Source organism: Malania oleifera, chromosome 7 (genome assembly GCF_029873635.1).
Source record: "Malania oleifera isolate guangnan ecotype guangnan chromosome 7, ASM2987363v1, whole genome shotgun sequence".
Taxonomy (NCBI): Eukaryota; Viridiplantae; Streptophyta; class Magnoliopsida; order Santalales; family Ximeniaceae; genus Malania; species Malania oleifera.
The window spans coordinates 51,066,756-51,079,367 of NC_080423.1; positions in this window are offsets into that span (position 1 = coordinate 51,066,756).

Consider the following 12,612-nt stretch of genomic DNA (forward strand, 5'->3'; position numbering starts at 1 on the left):
TTTGGTGTTTGATCGGTATTTTTTTTTATGCACATTTAATTTTTAATTAGGGTTTAAATTTCATTGCAAAAAAATCTTAAAATTTCCAAGAACCTAAATCTGAACTCTGTTCAGTAAAAATTTCTTTTCTTATTTTCTTTGGGATTATATGAAATTTGGAATTAAACTGCATTCACTAAGGAAACGATTTGACCCTCGGGTTAATTATTACACCACTAAACTCCTATATTTGGAATAACTTCCGAGCTACTCATTTTTTGAGTGAGTCAAGTTTTTGGCGCCGTTACTGGAGAATGTCAGTTTTAGTTTCAAATTAGTGTTTTTCCTGTTATTTTAATTTTTTCTCATGAAAAAGAAAAATAAAAAAAAGAGAAAAAAGAAAAAAAAAATTGAGTTTTGAAGAAAATATGGTTGCACCTGCACCACGCACGCTTATGGAATTTTTGCAGCCTATATGCACCACTGCGCCATCTTACACTGCTTTACCTAATGACACACTTAATTTTATGATGCAGCGCAAGAGGACGTCATTGATACCTCAGTTCTACGAGATGGAATCCGAGTGTTCTTATCGGCACCTAATGGAGTTTGAGTTGACTTGCAATATTTTTTTTTCCCTTGTGTTAGAACTGATGAATTTACTAGACTTCGTTTATTTCTTGCCTCTTTGAAGGATCGAGCGAAGATGTGGTATAATTCTTTGAGACCTCACTCTATCTCTAATTGGACTGATATAGAGCGTGACTTTTTGCATGAGTTTTGTCCCTCACAGAGAACTCAATTTTTGCAAGAAGAGATCATTCAGTTTATGCAAAAGGATGACGAGACTTTTCGAGCTTGCTGGGAGTGGTTCAAGGATCTAATAAATACTTGTCCACATCCACGAGTTTGAATCATGGAGATTAGTCCAACATATCAGCACAATCACTGGTGGAGGTAAATATAGGCCAACATATTATCCAGATGCTCCTCCACCTCAGTATCAGTCACAACAAATCTATCAGAGCTACGCACTTTTAGAATTTCAACCTAATGAAGCTCTTGTTTCACAGACGACATCTTTTGAGGATAGCATGGCACAGGTGGCTAATACACTTCAGGAATATATGTAAATTAATACTTAGACCATGAATAAACTACGGAACACCATTAATGAGTTGAGCACGCAGTTGAATATCTTAGAAAAAGGGGAATTTCCAGTAGAACTTGAGTCTAATCCTCAAGAAAACTAGCACCAACAATAACAAATACATAATGTTTCCCTTGATACGGTGGATGCCGTTATTTCTTCAAGAAGTGGAAAAGACGTTCCCCAACCTGAGATACTCATTGACAGACAACCAGTTGTCCCGGCACCTGAAGTTACGACTGAGATAGATGAAGTCAAATAAAAATCATAGGAAGCGAGCAAGAAGTGAAGAAGTTAGTTAATGAGGAGATCGAGACCAGTAAGGAATACCAACCTTTGATACCTTACCCTTAGAGATTGACAGTTGTGGAACCATCATTTCCTACTGCAGTAAATGTCAAGGAGTGTAATGCTGAAGCAAAGTCCCACAGTGGTAAGGTGATGGGTACACTCGATAAAAAGGATGAGCAGACTGGTGAGAGTTTAATTTTCAAAGAACCAGTTAAAAATTTTAATGTTGATGCTTCTGAAGAATCAAAGGTAACTACTCTAACAACTCTACTTCAAAGACTGGTTCTTAAAGAAGTGAATTTCCTAGAAAATATATTGAATAAAGATAATTTCTTGTTAAAACAAAGAAGGCATTCTGCACATGTTTTTTTTGGTACCATAGAACGTATTGATTTATTTGAGCCTAACTTTTGTGCAGGTAACAATACAAATTCATTTTGGCGACTCAAATTTGGAGACTCGCCAGTTTAATTTATATACCTGCACCCACCAGACAAAATTCCTATCTAGTCTCCACCAAATAGACTGTGATGTTTCTCTTTCCTTTCTTTTCATTTTGTTTTACCTTGTTTTATTTTTAGTTAATTTTTAGGTATATTTTTCCTTAATTTCAGTTTTTCTTTTCCTTTACTTCTCCACCCAAGTATGCTCTATTTCCCCTATGCTTTTACATTGAAGACAATGTTCCACTTTAGGTGGGGGGGGGGGGATGAGAAAATATATTGAAAAAAAAAATTGAATAGGGATGATTAGGCTATGATTAACACTGACTTATACCCTTTACATATTTGCATATAACCTAAGAGTTACACACTTACGCTGTATAGTGGGTTATTTATATGTAGTTTCTCTTAATATGGCTAATATAGGAATTGTAACTTTATGTAGGTTGACTTACAGTTCATTCCTGTTAATATGACTATATAAACTCTTGTATTTACATGGTATCTCATGAGGCTGAACATACACGTTCACATGACTTGTAACACATAGGGTTCCTTGTAAGCATTAGGAGAGTGCCTGTGGCGACTATGACACCTTATGAGGTACTGCTGAGCTGTTTATCATTCTTTTGAGTTTTGACGTCAACTCAGAGTTCATGAAACTCAACTTCCCCCCCCCCCCTTTTTTCTGGATACTCTTAGTACACTAGTCTCTATTTTTGACTTGCTAGCCTAAAGGTGACATCTAATGGGAAGATAAAAACCTAGGTCTTGTAGCCTACTCAAGATGTGAAGGCTGAGCCACCCCTAGAGATAAGACTTATTTCATGGACTACTATTCAAACTTAATTCACATGGGTGATATGAAGACAACAAAACAAGTGTAATGATTGTCCTAATTAACAATGAAAAGATAGAAATTGAAGAATGAGCAGAAGAAAGAATAAGAAAAATAGAAATGCACATGAACTGAAAGGTTAATACCTACTCCACACAAATACCACAACTCTTCAACCGCTTAATGCCTCAAAAATATTCATGTCTAGTTTTTGAATAAGTTGATCTAGGGTTGTCTTGGTTGGATACGGTAAGTAGGTGAGAAGATGTTAGGGTGAAGGACCTGACACCTCACAAATAGGTTAGATCCTTTTCAGACTAGTCCACTTCATACATTTAGCATTTGTTCCTTACAACATGTGGGATGTTTGATCGCGACACTCCTCCTCACATATGACATGTGAACCCATCCTTTTTAAGTGTTTCTGAGGGTATACTAGTTAGGCCGAGTCAAAACAACCGTTCTGTAGATGTCCATGGATATCCTGGGTATAACAAGTCATACACATTACACATGCCTCGAGATTTTGACTATTTATACTTGAATTTTTATGGGTATGTTAACATTGAATTGTAATTGTTGGTTAACTTTATGTGAGTATACTGTTCTTAATGGCTACATAATGATGAGACTTGCATGAATGACTTGCTTCGGAGTTGCGTGCATTGTATATGATGAGCTTGTGTGAAATTTGGTTATATTCTTATTTGTAAAATGGTATGATTGTGTCATATGTGCATTCGTTTCATTTTTGTTGGAATTAGTATTTTTGTAAGTACCACCCTAGAATTCATTCATGTTATTTTCTAGAGACTAGCAAAACGTTAGTTGGGGGGTGTGATTACGCACTTAAATTGCTTAATTAGGTATTTTAATTCATACATTACAAATTATATTTTTAATTAAATGCCTAATTACTCTCAATATTTTAACATTTTGTCCTATTTATAATATTTGGGTTTTATTTAGTAATTTATGAATTTTTGGTACTTTTTATTGCAGGGCAACTATTGGAAGCTAAAAACCGATGAAACTTCATAATCTAGGCATAACTTTCTCGTTCGAACTCTGATCGAGATGATTCAAAATGTTTTGGAAAGCCAAGAAAGAGCTCCACGACTTTCATGTTTCAAAATTTGAGAGATACGGGCTTTAGGAAGGTCAAAATCTCCTTTGTTCTCTGGGAAACAAAGAAAAAGAAAAAAAAAAGAAAAAGAAAAAGAAACAAGACAAGAAAAGAAAAAATATAAAAAAAAATAAATGTTTTGGATTGATTTGACCTGGCCATGCAGTCGAGTCCTCATCCGTGGTGCACTGGGTAGGGCTCAAGAAAGGGGCTTTAAAATTCGTTTTTTTTTTCACGGATAGCACCCCTTTTTCCTTTTGTTTAGACATATTTATCAAACATGTAAGATAGTCTAAAGCATTAGCAAACCAATTCTTATTTCTGGACATATAGTAGAATGTGATCTCCATGAATTTCAAGAAATTAATTTTTTTTATTCTTTTCTATATTAAATATTATATCAAAAATAAATTTTGTTTTAACATGATTATAAATTAAGAAAGATTGAATGCTAGTGATAAGCAAAATTAAGTTGTTGTTCATTGTTCTAGTATATATTTTTTTTCACACTTTCCTTGATGATCAAACAACAAAAAAGTGTACTTTTTCATTTCTTTCCTAATGTTTTATAAGTTCCAAAATGTTTTTTATTTTAATTTTTTTTTTATGGTAGAACCTTTGCTTTGCTTTTTTTTTTTTTTTCATTTTTCTTTCTTTAATATCCCTTTAAATATTGTTGGAACTTCGTCACTTATTATTTTAAGGTCATTTTGATTATCTTTTTGGAGCTTTTTATTAATTCAAAGTTTAGTTATTTTCATTTAAAATTTTGTTTAAGTTTAATTCTTATTAAGGTTAGTTTAAGATTCTTAGTTTGAGTTTATTTGTATTATCAAGTTCAGTTTTTTTTTTTTAATTATTATTGTTGGGGTTGAATCTTGTTTGAGTTATTTGCTATTAAATCTAGTTTATTTATTTAGTAAAGTTTTATTTATTGTTTAGTTAAGTTTATTTTTATTTAAGTGAATGTTTGCAGGGTTTATCTTATTTCATCTTTTTGGTCTTGAGTTTGGTGTTTAATCGGTATTTTTTTTATGCACATTTAATTTTTAATTAGGATTTAAATTTCATTGCAAAAAAAATCTTAAAATTTCCAAGAACCTAAATCTGAACTGTGTTCAGTAAAAATTTCTTTTCTTATTTTCTTTGGGATTACATGAAATTTGGAATTAAATTGCATTCCCTAAGGAAACGATTTGACCCTCGAGCTAATTATTACACGAATGAACTCCTATATTTGGGATAGCTTCCGAACTACTCATTTTTCGAGTGAGTCAAGTTTTTGGCGCCGTTGCCGGAGAATGTCAGTTTTAGTTTCAAATTAGTGTTTTTCCTGTTATTTTAATTTTTCTCATGAAAAAAAAAGGAAAAAAAAAGAGAAAAAAGAAAAAAAGAAAAAAAAGATTGAGTTTTGAAGAAAATATGGTTGCACCTACACCTGCACCACGCACGCTTATGGAATTTTTGCAGCCTATATGCACCACTACACCATCTTACACTACTTCATCTAATGACACTTAATTTTATGATGCAGCGCAGGAGGACGTCATTGACACCTTAGTTCTACGGGACGGAATCTGAGTGTCCTTATTGGCACCTAACGGAGTTTGAGTTGACTTGCAATATTTTTTTTCCCTCGTGTTAGAATTGATGAATTTACTAGACTTCGTTTATTTCTTACCTCTTTGAAGGATAGGGCGAAGATGTGGTATAATTCTTTGAGACCTCACTCTATTTCTAATTGGACTGATATAGAGCGTGAATTTTTGCATAAGTTTTGTCCCTCACAGAGAACTCAATTTTTGGAAGAAGAGATCATTCAGTTTATGCAAAAGGATGACGAAACTTTTCGGGCTTGCTGGGAGTGGTTCAAGAATCTGATAAGTACTTGTCCACATTCACAAGTTTGAATCATTGAGATTAGTCAATTATTTCTATACAACTCTTACTCCTGATTGTAAAAAATTTGTCCAAACTATGTGCAATGGAGAACTCTTTAGCAAGGAATCAGATCAGGCACTATCATTCTTGGATTACTTAGCTGAAAGTGTTTGACAATGGAATACACGATACAATCGGGCACCCATGGCAGTACAACCTATCATCAAAATCAGTGGTGGAGGTAAATATAAGCCAATATATTATCCAGATGTTCCTCTGCCTCAGTATTAGCCACAAAAAATCTATCAGAGCTACGCACTTCCAGAAATTCAACCTAATGAAGCTCTTGTTTCACCGACGACATTTTTTAAGGATAGCATGGCACAGGTGGCTAATACACTTCAAGAATATATGTAAATTAATACTTAGACGATGAATGAACTGCGGGACACCATTAATGAGTTAAGCACGCAGTTGAATATCTTAGAAAAAGGAGAATTTCCAATAGAACCTGAGCCTAATCCTCAAGAATACTAGCACCAATAGTAACAAATACATAATGTTTCTCTTGATACGACGGATGCTGTTATTTCTTTGAGAAGTGGAAAAGAAGTTCCCCAACTTGAGAAACTCATCGACAGACAACCAGTTGTCCTGGCACTTGAAGTTATGACTGAGATAGATGAAGTCAAATAAAAATTGTAGGAAGCGAGCAAGAAGTGAAGAGATTAGTTAATGAGGAGATCAAGACCAGTAAGGAATACCAACCTGTGATACCTTGCCCTCAAAGATTGACAGTCGTGGAACCATCATTCCCTACTGCACTAAATGTCAAGGAGTGCAATGTTGAAGCAAATTCTTGTAGTGATAAGGTGATGGGTACACCCAATAAAGAGGGTAAGTAGACTGGTGAGAGTTTAATTTTCAAAGAACCAGATAAAAATTTTTAATGTTGATGCTTTTGAAGAATCAAAGGTAACTACTCCAATAACTCTGCTTCAAAGATTGGTTCTTAAAGAAGTGAATTTCCTGGAAAATATACTAAATAAAGATAATTTCTTCTTAAAATAAGGAAGGCAGTCTGCACATGTTTTGTCTGGTACCATAGAACGTATTGATTTATTTGAGCCTAATTTTTGTGTAGGTAACAACACAGATTCATTTTGGTGACTCAAATTTGGAGACTCGCCAATTTAATTTATATACCTGCACCCACCAGACGAAATTCCTATATAGCCTCCACCAAATAGACTGTGATGTTTTTCTTTCCTTTCTTTTCATTTTTTTTTTACCTTGTTTTATTTTTAGTTAATTTTTAGGTATATTTTTCCTTAATTTCAGTTTTTATTTTCCTTTACTTCTCCACCCAGGTACGCTCTATTTCCCCAATTCTTTTACATTGAAGACAATGTTCCACTTTAGGTTAGGGGGGGGGGGGAATAAGAAAATACATTGAAAAAAAAAATTGAATACGGATGATTAGGCTATGATTAACACTGACTTATACCCTTTACATACTTGCATATAACCTAGGAGTTACACACTTAAGCTGTACAGTGGGTTATTTATATGTAGTTTCTCTTAATATGGTTAATCTAGGAATTGTAACTCTATGTAGGTTAACTAGAAGTTCATTCATGTTAATCTAACTATATAAACTCTTGTATTTACATGGTATCTCATAAGGCCAAAAATACACGTTCACATGACTTGTAACACTTAGGGTTCCTTGTAAGCACTGGGAGAGTGCCTGTGGCAACTATGACACCTTATGAGGTGCTATTGAGTTGTTTATCATTCTTTTGAGTTTTGACGTCAACTCAGAGTTCATGAAACTCAACTCCCACCCCCCCCCCCCTTTTTTTTTTTTTTTTTTTTTCTGGATACTCTTAGTACACTAGTCTCTATTTTTGACTTGCCAGCCTAGAGGTGACATCCAATGAGATGATAAAAACCTAGGTCATGTAGCTTACTCAATATGTGAAGGCTGAGCCACCCCTAGAGATAAGACTTATTTCATGGACTACTGTTCGAAAATTCACATGGGTGGTATGAAGATAACAAAACAAGTGTAATGATTGTCTTAATTGATAGTGAAAAGACAGAAATTGAGGAATGAGCAGAAGAAAGAATAAGAAAAATAAAAATGCACATGAAGTGAAAGGTTAATACCTACTCCACACAAAGACCACAAAAAGGTATGGACGCGACACATGTTCTCCACATATGAAAACTCTTCAACCACTTAATGCCTCAAAAATATTCATGTCTGGTTTTTGAATAAGTTGATCTAGGGTTGTCTTGGTTGGATATGGCAAGTAGGTGAGAAGATATTAGGGTGAAGGATCTGAAACCTCACAAATAGGCTAGATCCTTTTCAGACTAGTCCACTTCATACATTTAGCATTTGTTCCTTACAACATGTGGGATGTTTGATCGCGACAGTCCTCCTCACATATGTTGAGTGAGCCCACCCTTTTTAAGTGTTTCTGAGGGTATACTAGTTAGGCTGAGTCAAAACGACCATTCTGTAGGTGTCCATGGATATCTTGGGTGTAACAAGTCATACACATTACACATGCCTCGAGATTTCGCCTATTTATACTTGAATTTTTATGGCTACGTTAACACTGAATTGTAATTGTTGGTTAACTTTATGTGAGTATACTGTTCTTAATGGCTACATAATGATGAGACTTGCATGAATGACTTGCTTCGGAGTTGCATGCATTGCATATGATGAGTTTGTGTGAAATTTGGTTATATTCTTATTTGTAAAACGTTATGGTTGTGTAGCATGTGCATTCGTTTTGTGTTTGTTGGAATTAGTATTTGTAGGTGCCACCCTGAAATTCATTCACGTTATTTGCTAGAGACTAGCAAAACGTTAGTTGGGGGGGGGTGTGACTACGCGCTTAAATTGCTTAATTAGGTGTTTTAATTCATACATTACAAATTATATTTTTAATTAAATGCCTAATTACTCTCAATATTTTAACATTTTGTTCTATTTATAATATTTGGGTTTTATTGAGTAATTTATGAATTTTTGGTACTTTTTATTGCAAGGGAACTATTGGAAGCTAAAAACCGATGAAACTTCGTAATCTAGGCATAACTTTCTCGTTCGAGATCTAATCGAAACGATTCAAAATGTTTTGGAAAGCCAAGAAAGATCTTTACGACTTTTATCTTTGAAAATTTAAGAGATACGGGCTTTGGGAAGGTCAAAATCCCCTTTGTTCTCTGGGAAACAATGAAAAAGAAAAAAAGAAAAAGAAAAAGAAACAATACAAGAAAAGAAAAAAATATAAAAAAATAAATGTTTTAGGTTGATTTGACCTAGCCATGTAGTCGAGTCCTCATCCGTGGTGTGCTGGGTAGGGCTCAAGAAAGGGGCTTTAAATTTTGTTTTTTTTTTTCATGGATGGCACCCCTTTTCTTTCTTTCTACTCCCCCTCACGCACAACACCCTCCCTCTAATTCTCTTTTCACTCTTCTCTCTTCTCTCCAACTCTCCCTCTCTTTCTCTTTTCTTTTTCCCCTCTTCCATCCTCCATCCCTAACTCACTCTCCCTCTCCTTCTTCCTCCTTTCTTCCTCCTGCTGCTGCTGCTACCTGTGAACACCCCGGTCGGTCTCTCCTCTCATCTCTTTCAACCTCACTCTCCCTTCCCTTCCTTTCTTTCTCTTGGCTTGCTGCCATACCCGAAGCTTTCCCTTCCCCTCTATCCCTCTCCTTCTATTCTCTCTTCACTCTCTATTATTCTCGACTCCCTCTCAACTCTTTTCTCTTCCATTTCCCTTATCTCCCTCTTCTCTTGGCCTTCTCTCCTCTCCTCTCTTCTCTCCCCTTTCTCCTTACTTTCCTCTTCCTCTTGCTACAACTTGAACCCCTGCTTCTGCCCCCTCAATCTCCTACGACTGCTTTGCTACTACTGGAAGGCCAACCCTAGGAGCTCACCCCTACTTTTCTACTACTGGAAAGCCAACTTGAAGCCCACCACTGCCACTGCTATGCTGAAAGACCCGAGAAGACCCTACGGTTGCTGCTACTGCTGCTCTGTTCTTCTCCACGACCAGCCTCCACTCCATTGCAGCTACTGTTGCATGGACCTAAGACCCTCCTGCATCTTGAAGACTTCATGGGCCAACTTGCTCTCTCTCTCTCTCTCTCTCTCTCTCTCCTTTACTTTTATGTACATGTTTTGCATTTCATTTTATTTTTTTCTAGTAGAACCTTTGCTCTATTTTTTTCTTCCTTCTTCAATATCCGTTTAAATATTGTTGGAACTTTGTCACTTATTATTTTAAGGTCATTTTGATTATCTTTTAAAAGCTTTTTATTAATTCAAAGTTTAGTTATTTTCATTTAAAATTTTGTTTGAGTTTAATTCTTATTAAGGTTAGTTTAAGATTCTTAGTTTGAGTTTATTTGTATTATCAAGTTCATTTTTTTATTTATTTATTATTGTTGGGGTTGAATCTTGTTTGAGTTATTTATTGTTAAATCTAGTTTATTTATTTAGTAGAGTTTTATTTATTGTTTAGTTTAGTTTATTTTTATTTAAGTGAATGTTTGCAGGGTTTATCTTATTTCATCTTTTTGGTTTTGAGTTTGGTGTTTAATTGGTATTTTTTATGCACATTTGATTTTTAATTAGGGTTTAAATTTCATTGCAAAAAAATTTTAAATTTCCAAGAACCTAAATCTGAACTATGTTCAGTAAAAATTTCTTTTCTTATTTTCTTTGGGATTACATGAAATTTGGAATTAAACTGCATTCCCTGAGAAGATGATCTGGCTCTCGAGCTAATTATTACACGGCTGAACTCCTATACTTGGGATAGCTTCTGAACTACTCATTTTTTGAGTGAGTCAGCACACTCAAAATCCTTCATCTTATTCTTCAGATAAGCAACAACCTCCTTCTCACCTTCACCAGAACTCCTCGAAGGCCTCAATAACATCTCGCATCCCTCCTTCCTCCTCTTTTCCCTATCGCTCATTACTCAGTTATCCTCTCACAAATGAATGATCATCTCTTTAATGTCTTTGTACTTTTTCTTCAAGTCTTCCAATTGATCTTCAAGCAAGCATTTACTGAGCGCTAGCACTTGATCAATGCTCGTATATAAGTGCAATCTTCACCAGAAGATCACTCATGAATGAAAAGCAGAATAGAGAGCTGGCGCTCAATAAATACTTGCTTGAAGTTCAATTGGAAGACTTGACGAAAAAGTACAAAGACACTAAAGAGACGATCATTCGTTTGTGAAAGGATATCAAAGCGACAAGCAATAAGGAAAAGGGGAGGAAGGAGGGATGTGAGAGGTTATTAGGGCCTTCGAGGAGTTCTCGTGAAGGTGATAAGGAGGTTGTTGCTTATTTGAAGAATAAGATGAAGGATTTGGAATGCACGAAGATGAGAGCCGGGGCTGAGATTGAGGCTTGGAAGAAGCAGTTAATTTGTGGAATTAGAGGATAGGGTGATTTTTTAAAGTGGTGACTAGTGAGTGGGTGATTTTTTTTAACCCTTTTTGGTGAAGGGACTAGGCAGCCCAACTATTGACCTAATTGGTCATATCCTATTTTGATAATGACAAATATATTGGTACTGATATTTGTACTAAGCTTGCATGCAGGTTCACTCCACACATTGAATTGAAAAGAGTATTATATCATGATGGCGTATGATGACCTTAAGGAAGAATGAAGAAGATTGTGCTTATTTGTATTTGTATTTTTATATTCTTCATTTTGAGTTGTAATTCAATATGGACTGTAATATGGTCTGTAATAAGCTGCATCATGCATGGTAGGATAGTATGCTCAGGTGGCCATAGATAGACTTTAGGTTCCCACACCTAGTGCACAAAACCCCACTATAGTTCACATGTTATCAGGGATAAATTTAAAATCAAGTAATGAACCTTAGGTAAAAATCATAAGGACTTCAGGTGATCGAATCTGGCATGTCAAATTGCCTCGATCGACCGAACTACTAACCAGTCAAATAGTTGACCTGACTTTGGGGGACCGAACCCAAAAAGAACTCTGCTATCCTCGATCAACCGAACGTCCACTATTAACTTTTCCATTGTCACCAGGCGCCTGAACTCATAATTCATTTTGCCCTTGAGCAACCGAACTTGGAAGTTCAGTAAGCTAAACTCCGGTTTAGACAACCGAACCTCGGGCAAAAGGGAAAATCACTTCGATCAACAAACCGAACCCACATTCAGGCACCCAAACTTCAAAATTTACTTTTTCCAACTGTATTTGTTCGGGCGACCGAACCTATGGGCCGATTGACCGAAACTCTTAGGTTAGCCAAATTTTTACCATAGTTAATTAGGGTAAATCAGGTTTAATTTCTTAAACTCATTTAAATTTTTTTAAAAATTACCTGTATGTCCCAAACGGTTATAATTTTGGCCTCCTTTATATATATGGGTTCATTCGCAAAAATTAAGGGTGATTAGCATATTTGATTAGCCAAAATCCTCTGTATTTTCAAGATCATATTTTTCATGCTACAAAGCCCAAACACTCGTTGCTTGTTATTCCTTTGACAAATCCAACTTCCTAAGAGTGTTATTGAGTGATTCATATTGCTAAAACTCTCCTTGTTATCGATTGCTTGTTCTTTTTGTTAAGAGTTGTTAGCTAGGTTTTTTTCCCTCGATTTAATCAATAAATCTTTGTGTGGGAAAACCTTTGTAACTAGTGAGTGCTTGCATCTTTGTTGCAAGACTCAACAAGCTGGTGGTTTTTGATTTGCAAGATATTTTGCACAAGCTTACATATTTTTCAAATATTTCTTGAGCTATTATTTTGAGAAAATCTTATTTGAGATATTTTGAATATTCTTGTTGGAACACTTTGAAACTTGATGTGATTG